Source organism: Megalopta genalis, chromosome 4, assembly GCF_051020955.1.
Source record: "Megalopta genalis isolate 19385.01 chromosome 4, iyMegGena1_principal, whole genome shotgun sequence".
In the NCBI taxonomy this organism is placed as follows: domain Eukaryota; kingdom Metazoa; phylum Arthropoda; class Insecta; order Hymenoptera; family Halictidae; genus Megalopta; species Megalopta genalis.
Window position 1 is genome coordinate 31,477,671 of NC_135016.1, and position 15,941 is coordinate 31,493,611.

Consider the following 15,941-nt stretch of genomic DNA (forward strand, 5'->3'; position numbering starts at 1 on the left):
GTTGGCAACTAAGTAATTGCCGATTTGTTCAATGAAATAAAAAATTCTTTTTTACTTGGAACGAAGTTTAATCTGTAATGTATTTTCCATTTTGTTCGATGACCTTTTGCCATCTCTCTGACAACTTGAAAATTCCACGCTCGTAGAAAGTCTGATCCTTTTCGGCCAAAAACTGAGTTAAGTGAGATTTTACAGCGTCATCATCGTTAAAAGTTTTACCGCGAAGGGAGTTGTCCAGGCATCGAAATAAGTGGTAATCCGATGGCGCGAGATCAGGGCTATATGGTGGGTGTAACATCGATTCCCAACCAATATTCATCAATTTTTGCCGAGTGGACAAAGACGTGTGCGGCCTAGCATTGTCCTGCTGGAAAATGACACCTTTACGATTGACCAATTCTGGTCGCTTTTCCTTGACCGCTGCATTCAATTTGTCCAGTTGCTAACATTCACGGATAATAAAAAATAACATAATAATAATAATAATAATAATAATAATAATTTTATAATATAACATTTACGGATATCATAAAAATGGGAGTGAGTGACATCTATAACTGAAATCAGCAATTACTTAGTTGCCAACCCAATACATCACTCAAATGCAAAGTAGTGAAAACATTTGAAGAATATGGAAATATTGTTGCACTATTTTCACCTCGTTGCAAGAATAGTATTAAACCGCGTAAACTTTATAAAATCCGAAACTACGTTTCATTTTCTTAAAAAAAGGTTTTACCACGAGAAAATCGAATACTGGCAATTCTATTTCAACGATAAAATGAAAACGAATTTCAAAATTGATATACAATCTGGACAAATACACGGATGAAAATATTTGCGCGATGAGAAAGAATCGAAAAAAATATGTGCGTAGCTAGAGCATCTTCTAATTAATGCGAATGATTTCACATTTGCTTCGAAATCTATAATCGATTTTTACATTGTTATTTGCGATGAGTGTTAAACGATGAAGTAGAATATCAGTTTACAATGAAGAAATTTCTTTTTCCATAAAAATTGATTCAAGAAAAAAACAACTCAAAATATCCTACCCTTTCTGATCGATTAGTATAAAAAAAAGGTATCGTCTTACATGGCTACATAATTGTTTTCTGCCACAAACTTCTACGCCGAACGCTAACATTATATTTCGAAAAATGTCTATCAACAATATCAATGTATACATATACACAATTATAAGATTACTACGATTTCTCGAAAAAATTCCTCGATTCGGTCCCGCTGTGTAACGCGTCGATACTTCTCCGAACCCCGCTAGAAATGAATTTGTCTCTGGTCGGCGGCCGCAACAACTGCAGAAGCCGCGGTACGTGCTTCCGGGTAATAAAGTGTTAACAAACGCGTCGACAAGGCTAACTGCACTTCGTCTTCGGGCGCAGACAAACGTAACAGATCCGCCGGTGTAGAATACTACGAGGTAGCATTGCGCGCACGGTGAATATACATCGTTCGATCCGAAGCGGCACTGGGTAGCAAGCGTGCTAGCACGAGTCGTCAGTGTCTACGACCCGGCTTTCCGATCGCTATTGACCAGTCAGCGAGTCGAAGATCCGCCGCTCGGGTACGAGGCGCGGGTAGTTACCAAAGGGAAGATGTATCTACCGGTGCCACCTAATACAAACCAACTTAGCCTTGATATAAGGATTTTCAAGCGAGTCGGAGTCGGAGTCGGAGTCGGTGCCGAGCGGAAAGAGGAAGACGCAGATACAGGTAGTCGGGAGAAAGGGAATAGTGAGAGTGCGCGGCTGGGACGAGGGCGAGGATAATAGAGCAGAGCGAGAGATATAGAGAGAAAGAGAGAGCGGGAGAGCGAGGGCGAGAGATACAGAGAGAAAGAGAGAGAGCGGGAGAGCGGGAGAGCGAGAGATATAGAGAGAAAGAGAGAACGAGAGAGCGAGAGAGCGGGAGAGCGAGAGAAAGAGAGCGAGAGATATAGAGAGAAAGAGAGCGAGAGATATAGAGAGAAAGAGAGAGCGGGAGAGCGAGAGCGGGATATATAGAGAGAAAGAGAGAGCGAGGGAGCGGGAGAGCGAGAGGTATAGAGAGAAAGAGAGAGCGAGAGGGGGGAGAGGAGGAAACATGGTGTGCAGCGCGGCAGGTAGAATCGTATCGGCAAATTGCAATCGACGACCGCCTTGTCGGCAACTCCTTGTGCCAAGAGGAAGGTGCTAGAAGGAAGATAGAGCAGGAGGGAGCCGAGAATACGGGGGCCAGAGACAGAGACAGAGGGGTTATCTACTATCCACCGAGTGATACGAATATCCGGCATTGTTTAGGTCTTCGGGGCTAAAAGTTATCGGCCGCGATCGTTCCGGGAATCGCAACCCGGTGTTTTCATTGATGCCTTCCGCTTTCCATACGCGTGGGTCGGCCGCGATCCATATATACCTGTGCACGTACCCGAAGCTGTCGGATAAGACCGGGTCAGTTCGCACACGTCCGCGGGGACGCAATAATCTTTCCCGGGCCATAAATCGTAACGGGTTTCCGCCGAAACAGCCGGCTATTATTTCGAAACAACGGCCGAACGGGATGGAAAGCGAACGGTAATTCGACGTTTTTCAATTGCAGATCGGTGCTGCAGGATATTGATATCATGACCGACGAGATTTATGACGGGGATCGTTCAATACTATCGTACATTTGCGCACGTACGGTAATCCTGTCCCTTGACCCCTTCGCGCAGAAATGCGTGTTCATTTATATACATTACAGAACTGTAAATCAATTTTTAAACTTGTTCGAAACTTTTTGTACTCGGGCGAGGCCTGGTTCCGCCGGTCGGCTCGGCCGCCTTGCGCCAGACGAGCTCGTCTCTCATCGGTCAGCATTTTTCATTCGATAACTTGTAAACAAAGTCGCGGATTGCATTTGCGCCGAGGGAAAAGTCACTTCAAACGACTTCAGGATCCCCTTATTTCCCGGAGGTAACACAATTTTGGGACATCCTGTATATCGGTGGCTGTGTAAATATCGTATGTCAAAAAACATGTTTTGAATGTCGAATTAAAATTTCAAAGCGTTAACGGGGCAGTTTTTTTCAGCATTTTTGTTCCTATTACCTTTATTCTTAATTTTTGGTAACAGAAGAATCGAATTTTGTTTCGATTTAGAAAAGAAATATAAATTGTACATTCATATAAATATGAATTACGAAATCATCGCGAACCTTATTCGTTGTTGTAGCGAAAACAGTTAATATTGAATTGATAGAAAAGTATTGTAGAAATTTTAAAAATCAGATTTGAATTTCTATAGTGAAACTATCACAAATCGTTTCTGCACTGTTTTTTTTTCTATTTCTGCTGTTTCTACCGCGTGTTTATTTTTACGAGAATAAAAAGCACAATTCTAAATCGATGTTCGTGTTTACGTTAGAAAGTGCAATAAAATGTAATGGATCTTCCGTTTCAAACTATACGTTGTAATCTCAGGTTTTAGGCTACACGCATGCTTTGCGAGTAACTAATTCCTGTGTGCTAAGCAGTGCGATTTCTTACAGGGAAATCCGAGATTAGATATTAGGTAATCCAATATTACGTTATCCAACAAAAACGGTTACTATGATGTAACTTACATCTAGCTGGAAGCGAATCAACTCTTCGATCGTCGCCTCGGTCAAATTGAGAATCACGCCTCGTTTCTCGGATTTAACCCTTAAATGCATGATTTTTCATTTTGAATTTTAAAAAATCGTTTTTTATAGGAATGTAGTCATAGGTTACGTAAAAAATAAATTAAAAAATCTAGGTAATAATATTGAGTATTTATTTTGAAAAAAAGTTGTATGTAGACTTTTGGCAACAATATGCGTATATTACTAAAATTATTGTAGACGTAAACAAATGGTTATGTATTTATATTATCTATTAATATAGGAATTTTCACATTATTTATGAATGAAATGCAGCAAAGCAATTGCGATTTTTGTTGCGACAGAAAGCAATTTTTAAACTTGAAAAAAGAAGATATCTCTCCAAGTAACACATTGAAGGTTATCACCCACCGCATTCAAATGTCAAAAAACATATAACTTACTCGCCAAAAGTAATGTCAAGTCTTTTATTTCACACATGGTCTATTGTCTATTGTTATCAACGTGTGTTCGGAAACGCGCATACTCGGGTTTTTGAATAAAATTAAGTGGAACTGGAATGTAGACAATTGGCAACAATATGCATTTAAGGGTTAAACATGAATTTTTGTAATGTCACATTGCAGCCTCGTCGACGAATGCGTCGATGGTCGATAAACAATAGAGAATGTTTTCTAAGAGCGTTAAAATGAGTGAACGTATTCGAAAGTCTGTAATTCATGCACGACAGTGTTATAAAAAAGCGAGTGGGATTTTCGCCCCGATCAGCGTGCGCGTTCTGCCGAGCATACGTCTCATTGTTCCGACGAATCGACTTGCCATAATTGCGGTAATAAAAGTGCGGAATGATTAATGGTTCACCAATGAGATTCAAATGCTAGTAAAGTTTTTGCGCGGTCGCGCATTTCACGCGTGCGTAACTTTTAAGGATTCCCGTAACTCACTGCGCCGTCGTTCAAATTGAACCGGGGGAAAAAAGGGATTAGTATGAATCGCTTCATTAACTGTATGCATATGTTTACGAGCGCAAGGAAAACGCCATTATTCTGATGCGTTGGCAGTTAATGAAAGCGAGGGAAGCAGTGGGAGGAGTCTAGAGGGACGAGTGCCAACCTTTTGCAGTACTAACGAGACTATGCGCGGAGTATGTCTGGTTTCATAGTAAAACGAAACTGTAATTCGTTTTTACTGACTCATTAGGGAACACGGATTTCCTTGTGCGTCGTTCTTTTCCGCGTTCTAACCATTCCAGCCTCGCGGGCTCCACCGCACTTCGGATCGGCGTTCGTACAGATGATATTTTCGATGACTGGAATCGGCTTCTCAGAAATGATACTTGACCGGATCGTAAATTTCACAACGCGGGATTCAACCTTAATTGGATCTGTGAATTTTAATCGCTGCGATTAGAATGCGATAAGATAACGTGACGAAACTTGCAAAGGACTTGACACGAATTGAATTTAAACGGTTGCTCCGCCATATATCGACGAAGTGCTTCATAATATCTTCGACGCGTAAAACCGAACAGGAATTGCATCGAATAAGAAAAACACGAGATGAATATTTCTGAAAAAGAAGATATTATTGGTGTAACGTGTTTATCACCGTAACGTAGAGAAGGTTAATTAAGCGTTCGTTGCAGAATTCTGATTTTATGGTATTCGATTTTCACAGAACGGCTCTCCGACTTTCTGTATTTGGTGATCGTCACATCGGTCTCTCCATGGAAGACCGAATTAAGGAAGCAAAACGATATCCGACACAGTAATCGGATCCGAAATGGAAACAATCGATCCCAACACGCGCAAGAAACCATCTGCAACTCATTTAAAAAAAAAGAAGAAAATAAAACGAAGACCTACTCGAATTTATTAAAAAAATCGAAATCCTGAAAGTAAAACTATAATGATATGCATTATCGTCGTCGATAATTGTGTAGTCGATGCTACGTAAAAAATAAATAAATAATAAATAAGTAAATGTATCTCGACAGAGCGTTTCCAAATATTTTCAACGCATAAAACTGAACGGGAATTGTATACAAGAAGAAAACATGAAATAACTTTTTATCGTATTTTTTTATATCGTGTTTATCATCGATCTAGAAAGAATTAATTAAGCGTTCGTCGAAGCATTCCGATTATAACCAATTCTGTTTTTACACGGTTCTGATTTAACACGGTCTACAAAAATAAATTCAATGTTCTTTTCACATGATTTCGTACGAATCAGTTAAAAAAGTTATTTATTTTAAATATCGATGACAATTATTTCCATTAACCGTAATTTTCTAGATACATTCTGGGAAGTACTAATTTTCAATGCATATACAATACGTACACGATGTCTCCTTTTATACGGTATTTTGTGGATATGCGTATTAACCGTTTGCACTCGCAAAGGGGGATAATCTTTTATCTTTTATTTATTTAGTTTATTTTATATACAGGCTGTCCCAAAAATGTCTCGCAATCCGAAAGTGGCGGGTTTCTCGGGTCATTTGAAGCAACTTTTTCCTTTACAAAAATGTTCTCCGAGGCACCGTTAACGAGTTATTAACTAAAAACAGTGACCAATGAGAGGCGACCTCAGCTGGCGCGAGGCGGCCGAGCCAACGGCGCCAGCGGTCGAGCGGTCGAATCCCAGCTCAGCTGGCGCGAGGCGGCCGAGTCAATGAGCGGAACTGGGCTTCGCGCGCTGGTTGGCTGGACCGCCTCGCGTCAGCCGTACTCGATTCTTATTGGTCACTGTATTTCGTTAATAACTCGTTAACGGTGCCTCGGAGATAATGTTTGTAAAGGAAGAAGTTGCTTCAAATGATCCGAGGAACCCACCATTTCCGGATTGCTAGACTTTTTTGGGACACCCTGTATATACACACATTTAAGCAGAAACTAAAAGAAAACATTGTAACAAGGATCCCTGGAATGAGGTACTATTGTAAATATTGTATGTACAATAATAAAATGGCGACTGATATGACGACATACGAGCGCAACGATAAAACGCATAATGTCGCCTGCACGGCGACGCACGAGTGGAAAGGGTTAATAGAAACCGATCGTTATGGTACTCGATTTTCTCTTGCTTTTTGTATTCGGTTGCCCTGGGGGCTGGCAAGTCCTCGGAAGAAAATCGGCAGGAGAACGTTTCCAATTTGAAAGGATCACGTTGGACGTACCCTATCGTTCAGCCGAGAGTCAGGGCCGATCGAGTGGAAACGTCCACCACCCTGGCACGAAGCAGAAGTAACGTTAGCCGAGGATTCAGATGCGATCGTTACAATGTCGGCCGAGACAGAGTGGCGTAAGTCGCGGTCGCTCGTCGGAATAGATGTTACCGTCAGCCGCCACAAGACACCTCAGCCATCACGCGGAACGAAATCGTTTATTTAACGAATGGAACACGCGCTTATTCATCGGCGCAGTTTTTCCTTTCGCCGCGCTCCGCGTTAGCGGCCGATAATTTCTTAGGAACGGACTTCGTTACCGGGGCAAATTAATCATTTTCGGGGATCTCTCAACGCGAGCTGCACGATCCTTTTTTCTCGTGCACGAACTTCGGCGCGACCCTCGTTAGATTCAAGACATTTTTCCAATTTCGTCGTCGTAGGTTCGCAAAAGTTGTGAAGTGGCACGCCGCGGGTCAACATTTTTGCGCGAGCAATAATTCAATAATAATAATAATTTCTATTCGTCGCGCGTAATTTAATTGTTAAACATTCGTTCCAAATCATCGCTGTACAGTGAACTCTTTACAGTTTGGTGTAACTTCGTAGTCGCGCAGCGATTTATCATGTTTTTTAATCCAATTTGATTTTCCGTTGCTTCTCCGTCGTCGTCGAGACGATTGCGGTCTCCAATCTTTCGTTAGACGTGAATTTAATCATTATTGCGAATTCATTGTTAATTTATATATATAGAGGTTGATATATCCATGTACAAAATTTGGACAACAGAGGGTCAACACACGAAAGGATAGAAAAGTGAGAAGGTCGATCGAAGCGATCATCGGCGAGCAAAGAGAAACGATGTCACGGAAAAAATAAAACGTCACGCGGGCCGATCTACTTTGCGCACAATAATTTTCAGCGATTTCTGTGTTCTTCGAAGAGATAGTCCTCGGCCGAACACGATCGGCATTGATATTCTGTATTACTTTCTTAGAATGTATCGCTTGCATAGCCGATATTACGTGAATTTCCGGATCGGGAGAGTGCCTTCTTCATTGCGAGGAGAGATTACCGAGGGCAGATACTAAGAAAGGTTCGAGACCATCCCTCCGCAACGGTGAAACGCTGGTGCAACATGGCGAACGTAATGGACGATCGTTCACGAACGGCTTTCACACGATAAACAATCGATACCGACGTGCTGTTGTTAATCCGGAATTATCGTCCCGAGGCAGGGCGTAGACTGTTATCGAGAAACCAGGAAGCAATTGGAAGCCCTTTTCTACGGGAGAGCTATTCTTGACGCGTATCACTATCGTTCCGCAAATTGTCAAGCCGGTCCACGACTTACTTCGTTTCCGTGATCAATTTTAATCTGAACCAACGTACTCCTTTAACCTCTCCTCTACTCGCATTATTCGCCCACGGGTGTTCACGCGGCTGTTTCATATGGATTCGCGATCCCTCGATTTGCAAATGCATCGAATTCGCGGACACCGAATGTTCAGAAAATCAAGATTTAGCCTCTCTTATCGTTAGACATAATCATCAAATTTTTAAGACTGAAGCAATTAGTTTATTTCAGAGACGTTTGATGATACTTTTATATACGTATACGTATGTATATTATACAGGGTGTCCCAGGTTTTAATGTTCAAACTTTGTCAGTACATTCTATGGCACGAAGTATGAGAAAAATGTTATGTAAACATAGGTCACATAGAGCTTTATTAAGAAGTTATAAGAAAAATTCAGAATAGGAATAGTAATCAACTAAAAAAAAAAATAAAAAATAAAAAAAATCTTCGATCGATGTCAATCATGTATTGTCGACAACGGTTATTAATACATTTCGAAATGTATTAATAAACACAGCTTACATAAACACACGGCATGTGCTGATCTATTCAAGCCAATGCTCGCAGTAACAGCAAGTTGATTACTATTCCTATTCTGAATTTTTGTTATAACTTCTTAATAAAGCTCTATATGACCTATGTTTGCATAACATTTTTTTCATACTTTGTGCCATAGAATATACTGACTTACTTAGTGCCATAGAATACACTAACAAAGTTTGAACATTAAAACCTGGGACATCCTGTATATTTGATTGAAATTCAAAATTTTCACAACTTGCACGATAATCTCGTGCTCAATTTTATTCTGAATGCTCTCTAAAAATGTTCATAGATCTCTACCAAAATTCTGTCTAATCGACAATCAAATTGTGCACAAAAATGGATAATTTCGGAAGAAGAGATACGATTATGCGAGCCCTGCGGCTTCGTTTCCACAGCTGTTATCGTATCACGGTCGAACAATCGCATCTCCTCTTCCGAAATTGTCCATTTTCGTGTACAATCTGAGCGTCGATTAGAGAGAATTTACTGTAGTTACCAATGGTCGATCGAAGTTGATCGCGTTAGATAAAACACGAACAAGTAAAGACCGTTTGACTCGGCTGGTCATAAAGTTCTGGAAACGTCCACCATGAAGCGGCCTTGAGGGACCCCACAGAAGCGTGGCCTAGCTCGTCGATAGTATTCGCGACTCGAGCACAATGGACAGCATGGTTTCCGCCTGGATAGCGACGCTAAAGAAGAGCAGAATGGTAGAGACCGAGAGAAGTCGTAGACGCAGGAAGAAAAGTTCAAGGGGGAGAGAAGAAGGACGAGAAAAGAGAGCGACCATCATCCGGTGGGGTGGACTGGCAGAGGACAGGGCTACGGAGGAAGGAGATACCCGAGCTTCGGCAGACCACAATAAATAGCCGTGGTATCGTGTTGCGAGTAATTGAACGGGGCTTCATCCGTGGCGCATTAAGTATTGAAAACGTGCTGGATCCGGTGAGACAGCGGAGGCAGGAAGAGAAGAAGGGGCCGTGAAGACCAAGAGAAGAGAAGAGAAGAGAAGAGAAGAGGTTCGAAGTTATGTTCCGTATGCCGCTCTGTTGTTGTCCAAGAGTGTTTTATGTATGTGTGTGTGTGTGTTTCTGTGTGTATGGGTTTCTGTGTGTGCGCGCGCGCGCGCAGCGATTCCCGAAGAGGAACCAGAAGAGGAACTTCTTTCGCTGGCGGCGCATAATGGCGCTGATCTTGGCCACTCTACGGTTACGTGAGGGCAATACCGTATTGTTATTTGTTGGGTTAGGCGCGGTGCTCGCTTCCAGATCAAGTACCCGCGTGTCTGCGATACAGCGGGGCCTGGAATAATATCGCGCGAGCTTATTGTTGCCGCTCGTCGCAGATAGATCATTCTATTATCGAGATAGGGGATACACGCGCGAGCCAGCTCGCACGTTACACGATGGCGCGCACGTTCCCAGCGAACTCTGTACGGTCTTCTCTCGCTCTTCGGTCGCCTTCGTCCTGTTACTTTTGATTGATATTCCGCGCGCGCGCGCGCGCACGCACGCGAGTGCGAGCACACAGGCCGGCTTCCGTGGATCCGTTGTCCCTTGATTGAAACGCTCGCGCGCTGATGAACCCGAGAGCAAATCGAGCGAGGCTGCGCGACTCGGCCGAAGAAAGCGGCCCCGCTGAACCACGGCGCATTTCAGGCAGGGATTTTTTGAGCAGATACGGAATCAGCGATAGAGGGGATTCTAGAATTGGCATCGAATGATGGATACGAATCGTTAAGATGATATCTTCGCGTCTACCTCGCCCCTTTGGCGCGCATAAGCCTGCCTGGGTGATCCAGTGTGTCGCTTAAGTATTCATTTCGTTCTTCTCAAATTGACGATATATCATGCTCCCTTATACGGGCCCCCGACACCGGACAACGTCACGCGCGCCCTGACATCTCGAAGAGGATTAAAATGAAATAGAGGAACCGAGGCGATATTTTCCGTGGCTTACGTCACTTGACGATTGTATCGGCGGATCCACCGCGCCGCGTTCGGGTGTCGGAGCTTCCGTCCCTGAATAGCAATGATGATAAAGTAAAGTCGCGTCCTTCCACGTTGATCCTGCGACAACGTTGCCGTGGTTTCCATGTTCCGCTTCTTCGTGTCAATCTTGACTCCAGATGCTCTCGATCGAAAATTGTTCGCTCGATCGACTACGAGTTCCTCTCGAGCATATCGCTGCATCGCTTTCCGACTCGTGATCTTATCGCAAACAACATCGATTGTATCTAAATAGATTGCATGAAATACAATATGTCATGCAGATTACAGCAGTGTGAATAACAGGATGAACGTCTAGCGTACGGACCACGATTAGGGTTAAAAAGTACATTTAAGCTTTTAGGTACGGCTGAATTCTCTGCGAGGCTATTTCTCTGGACGGCAGAGTCTGATATGTACTGTACAGAGTGTCTGTATATGCTGTCTATATATTGATAAGATAAGTCTGTATATTGTAAATCGATGTGAAGACAAAAGAAGTGTGAAACAATGCATTTGAAGACGATTATTTGATTGAAACGATGACCGAGTGAGCCACTATAGTGGCGCGTCGTTCAGAGAGATGACATCCGCGAAAGCCATTATGGTGGCGCGTCGTGCCTAAAAGGTTAAGGGATGTTTTCGTTTGTCGGGATGTAAGAAAATACGTGTCATATAGTTTTCCAAGAACTATCTAAAAATTTTATCAACATCAGAGTGTCCAGATTCGATTTATGGTAATGTCTCCCTTACTGACGCTCAGATTGTCCACAAAAATGGACAATTTGGGAAGGAGAGATACGATTATTCGAGTCTTGCAACTCGTTTTTATAGTTGTTGAGAATCGATAACCGTAAAAAGCGAGCCACAAGGCTCGAACAATCGTATTCTCCTTTTCCAAAATTGTTCATTTTTGTGGACAATCTGAGCGCCAATTAGAGAGACATTGCTGTATTTCCATTTGACAGATACCGCAACATACGCGGTACAGTAATGTCTCTCTAATTGACAAAAATGGACAATTTGGGAAGGGGAGATACGATTGTTCGAGCCTTACAGCTCGTTTCTAAAATTGTGGATAATTGGTAACTATAAAAACAAAGCTGGAAGGCTCTGAATAATCGTATCTCCTCTTCCCAAATTGTACACTTTTATGCACAATCTGAGCGTCAGTTAGAGAGACATTACTGTATTCATGGTAAATCCTCCTTCGCAACATTAAACGAGGCATCGCTGGTATAGGTTAATGTAATTATTTAAAAATTCATGCAATCTTCTACCGACTCGTCGAGTTCGCAATGCTAAAAACATGCGTAAAAAGAACAATACGTAAAACATGCGCTTGCTAATTTGCAAGCGTGCAATATTGGACAATGCGAAACCGTAACTGGCAGCAATCGACAGTCCGGTTAAGGGATTAAATAGCTTCGAGTTCGAAGAGTCGACAGATACAGGCTTTCGGTAGGTAAAACGCGAATAAAGCATACGCCTGAGCCACGTACGGACGCGTTCGAAGAACTTGTCATTAGTCTGACAGCATGACGCGTCGTTCGGCCGACTTGGGTCACCAATCGATACGGTTGAAAATCATCGAACATGAAAAAGACCGGGATCAGGAGTCGTGGTGGAGAGCTTGCGCAACCGTTAAATCGCGTAACGACTCTCCTGATTACATGTATCCGTCGAAGGATTCGCTTCACGGTGGCGGAATACTCATCTTTCGAAGCGGCGACGTTTCCGATGGCGAAACCTGCGAGGTGTCGGCGATTAGATTGAATTAGGTTGTGCGCAAGATTGCTTCGTGCGCTTTCGGATCACGGTTTCTGCTGAACTGTGAGAAACCACTAAACTTTCATCCGCGGTTCTTGGTTAATCCCGTAATCAACGAGACCAGAAAGCGCATTCTTATTAAGATTCGAAGCCGCGGCGCGGCGCGCCGGCGACTCCTGGTTACTTCTCTCGCGCAGCCCATTTGCATCTAGTATCGTAGATCCCCGCAAACGATACGACCCGCTGCTACGGTCAGCGGCTACGGGCTGCTGGCTGCTTTTTTCTCAGGATGTGGAAAACAAAGACGGGAGAAAAAGGAACCTTCGTGCTCGATCGCGAAGCTATCCGGAAACGCGAACGGTACGAATCGTTCGGCGATTTTTCCGCGCGCGGATTTCGCTGGAAGCCGAGAATCTGAATCTCGTTCACTGGAAAAATCGTGTTGCCTCGATCGTCTGTAATTGTTGCACAATTCCTGATAAGCACAGCGTGGAGTCTTCGAACGGAATAAGTTTTTCAAATTTTAAAACATCAAGTATTTAACCCTTAGCGCTCCGAAGGCTCCGCTACGGAGTCATTTGTCATTTGTTCCGTAACTTCGACGGCTCCGCTGCGGAGCCAAATGTCTTTAGCATACGTTATCGTCGGCGTTAGCAATTGTTATCTGTAGTTAAAACGTGCCAAGTCCGTACCATTACGATTAAACCATTTTTTGACCTTTTCTATGGTTAGCAACATGGAGAAAAGTAAATATTACGATGAGAATTTAGAGCCGAGCGATACCGAAGACGTATTTGATTTTGAAGAGTTAAAAGACATTGTGGAAGACAATGTTGGTTATGACTCTGACACTTCGAGTAGTAGTAGCGAAATTATACTACCAAAGAGACGAAGAATGAGAATTATTGAAAGCGAAAGCGAAGATTCGTTACAAGACTTAGACGAATGGCGTGATGTTACGGAAGAATTACGTATTCCAGATAGAATACCTTTTAGTGTATTGCCACAGGTCGTTGGATCACAAGTTTCTACAAACATTGAACAGCCGATACTATAATTTAAATTATTTTTCACGGACGAATTGGTAAATGAAATTATAAAGGAAACCAACGATTACGCAGAAAATGTTCTAAACTTGAAAGAAATATCTAGTAACTCTATTTGGCAAAGTGAATACCGTGACATTTGAGCCGTTTATTTTGAAAGTGGCATAAGTCACTTTACCGTAATGAAAAGTGGTGATTTTGTATTGTTTATACGAAATTATTTATACTGAGAAAAATATCAGTATCCTGAGATAACAAATACAAGTAAATCTTCTCGAAAGTTAGCATCCATATTTTTAAACGTGTTAAAACGCAAACTCTTAAATATATCGACTTAAAAACAAAGTGACTTATGCCACTTTCAAAATAAACGGATCATTTGTCCAAGTAAACCCAGAATGCGCATGGCAGATTGTTACCAAAGATATCGCACCATGGTGAATTACAAAATTTAGAATTTATCTTTTATTTACAATAGGAAAATGTATATTTATAAAACAAATAAAATCGAATGCATTCGCAAGGACGTGTAATCTTTTCCGCTGAAAATAAGACTTCCTTTATCTCAGGCGCTCCGCTCCAAAAATGTGCCGGAGTTGCTGGTAGACGGTACTCGAGAAACGCGCGGAGCGCTAAGGGTTAAAAAGTATTTAATTCACGTTTGTGAATTCAATGTTTGTAGGATAGGAATACGATCGAAAAGACTGAAATATTAATTCTGGTTTCAGCGAGATCTATCGATCCGAGATTTTGAGTGGACACTGGATGCATCGGAGGCGCGTCGACTGGACACGTACCTATCGAATGCATCTTTGCATCGGTGAATAGTCGCCGCGGAAAAGGTGCAAGCACCGCACGATGATCCTGAGAGGTCTCCAGGCTTAACTAACTGCGTTCCTTATCTAAATGGCAATAATAATTGGCTGTGAAGCGTATCCCGTATCGATACCCCGACAAACGTGCGATGCACTGCCATGGGAACAATGCACCGTCTGACTTATAGCGCGTTCGGTGTATAGAAGGCGTTCAGACAGAGAGTTCCCGGAGATGATAGGTGCGAGGTACACGTTCCTGAATCGAGAGGGGGATAATTCGGAATTATCATTCACGTCTAATCGATAATAGGCTCCGTACCTCCACGAGTTTCTGCTTGACAACGTATTCGTTTGCGAAACTTGTTGAATTTTCGAGGGCCCGATGACGCTTGACATTAACGCTCGAACGACCGATCCTCTCGACAAAAATACAACCGTGTACGCTTTCAGGATCGTTCATATTTTTGTTTATCAATTTTAATTGCAACATATTCTTCAAAGTATCCCTTCTGCTTCTTCTTATTGAAACACGTGGAGGTTGAAATTATACAGATTTTCGACAGAAACCGGATGGCTAAATATTTAAGCTCCGGGTTCAAATGGGCACAGGCTTCGTTATCCGAATCTATAATAATTTTATGCCTGTTTCAACTTACTCGATAACTTTGAAACTGTTCTACCAAAGCCATTTTGTGGTTGTACAATTGTAGGATAAAATTGAAACAAAGTTGAAGAGGATATACGGCAATATTAATCGAGCCTGAACGACGTACATACCGAATGGAACTGCGAATAGATGATCGGCTTTCCAACAGCCCGTTAATTAGTAGAACGAATCGCGTAACGTTTGCACCAATTAGCGCATAAGCGGACGCAACAATGGCATCGCAACCGTGCATTGCTAAGTAATTGAGAGGCACGTCTAGCCGTGATACGGTTAACAGTAACTCGGATCGTTTTATCTCCGAGGAAAAGTGATATTACGTTACGTGCTCCGATATTTTGTAATAATAACAATGAATCGAACGTTGACCTTACTGGTGCGCTCCGATTCAGGCATGTGGTGTGTAATACTGATTTATAGTTGGGAAATCTTGAAAGCTTTTATTATTCGATGCTATTGCACAATATAAATCCGAATAATTGATTGACGTACGAATGAAATTGCTTTCGAGAAATTTTTCAAGAATCTCTCTATTTTTTATCCTATTATTTGCGCTATTGTTTCAAGTATGGGTCACAATAGAGCGGTGTTTCATAATAGGTACATTTACCTATTATCAAAGGTGTAAGATCCTTTCATCCGTCATTCAAGTCGACCGATAAGTTAAAACTAGCTTTACGAAATGCGTGAAACGAAATTACAATGATCGAGTATGCGATAATTATCAATACTTTTCGAAAAAGGCTTCGACGATGTAACGAAGCAGGAGGAGACAATTTCGAACACTTAACGCAAAATTTTATAGATTCTATTGTTCAGTTTTGTGATTAATACGTTTGTTGAACTGATAAAATATACATATAGAAGATTAAATTGAAGTGTCCTTATTTTCAACACAGCCAAATATAAATATACATTAGAAAGGGTTAACATCTCCTCCGCATTCTATAGTTTTATATT

General features: G+C 42.1%; 1 protein-coding gene and 1 long non-coding RNA gene across 3 annotated transcripts in view; one reads left to right on the plus strand and one right to left on the minus strand.

Moving 5' to 3' along the window:
* The window catches only part of blo (bloated), a 241,798-nt gene that overhangs the window by 25,039 nt on the left and 200,818 nt on the right, over positions 1–15,941 (minus strand). The window lies entirely within an intron of this gene.
* LOC117218493 (uncharacterized) lies at positions 1,378–15,854 on the plus strand. Its single transcript, XR_004489777.2, has 2 exons — positions 1,378–1,734; positions 14,231–15,854. It is a non-coding gene; the product is annotated as an uncharacterized LOC117218493 (long non-coding RNA).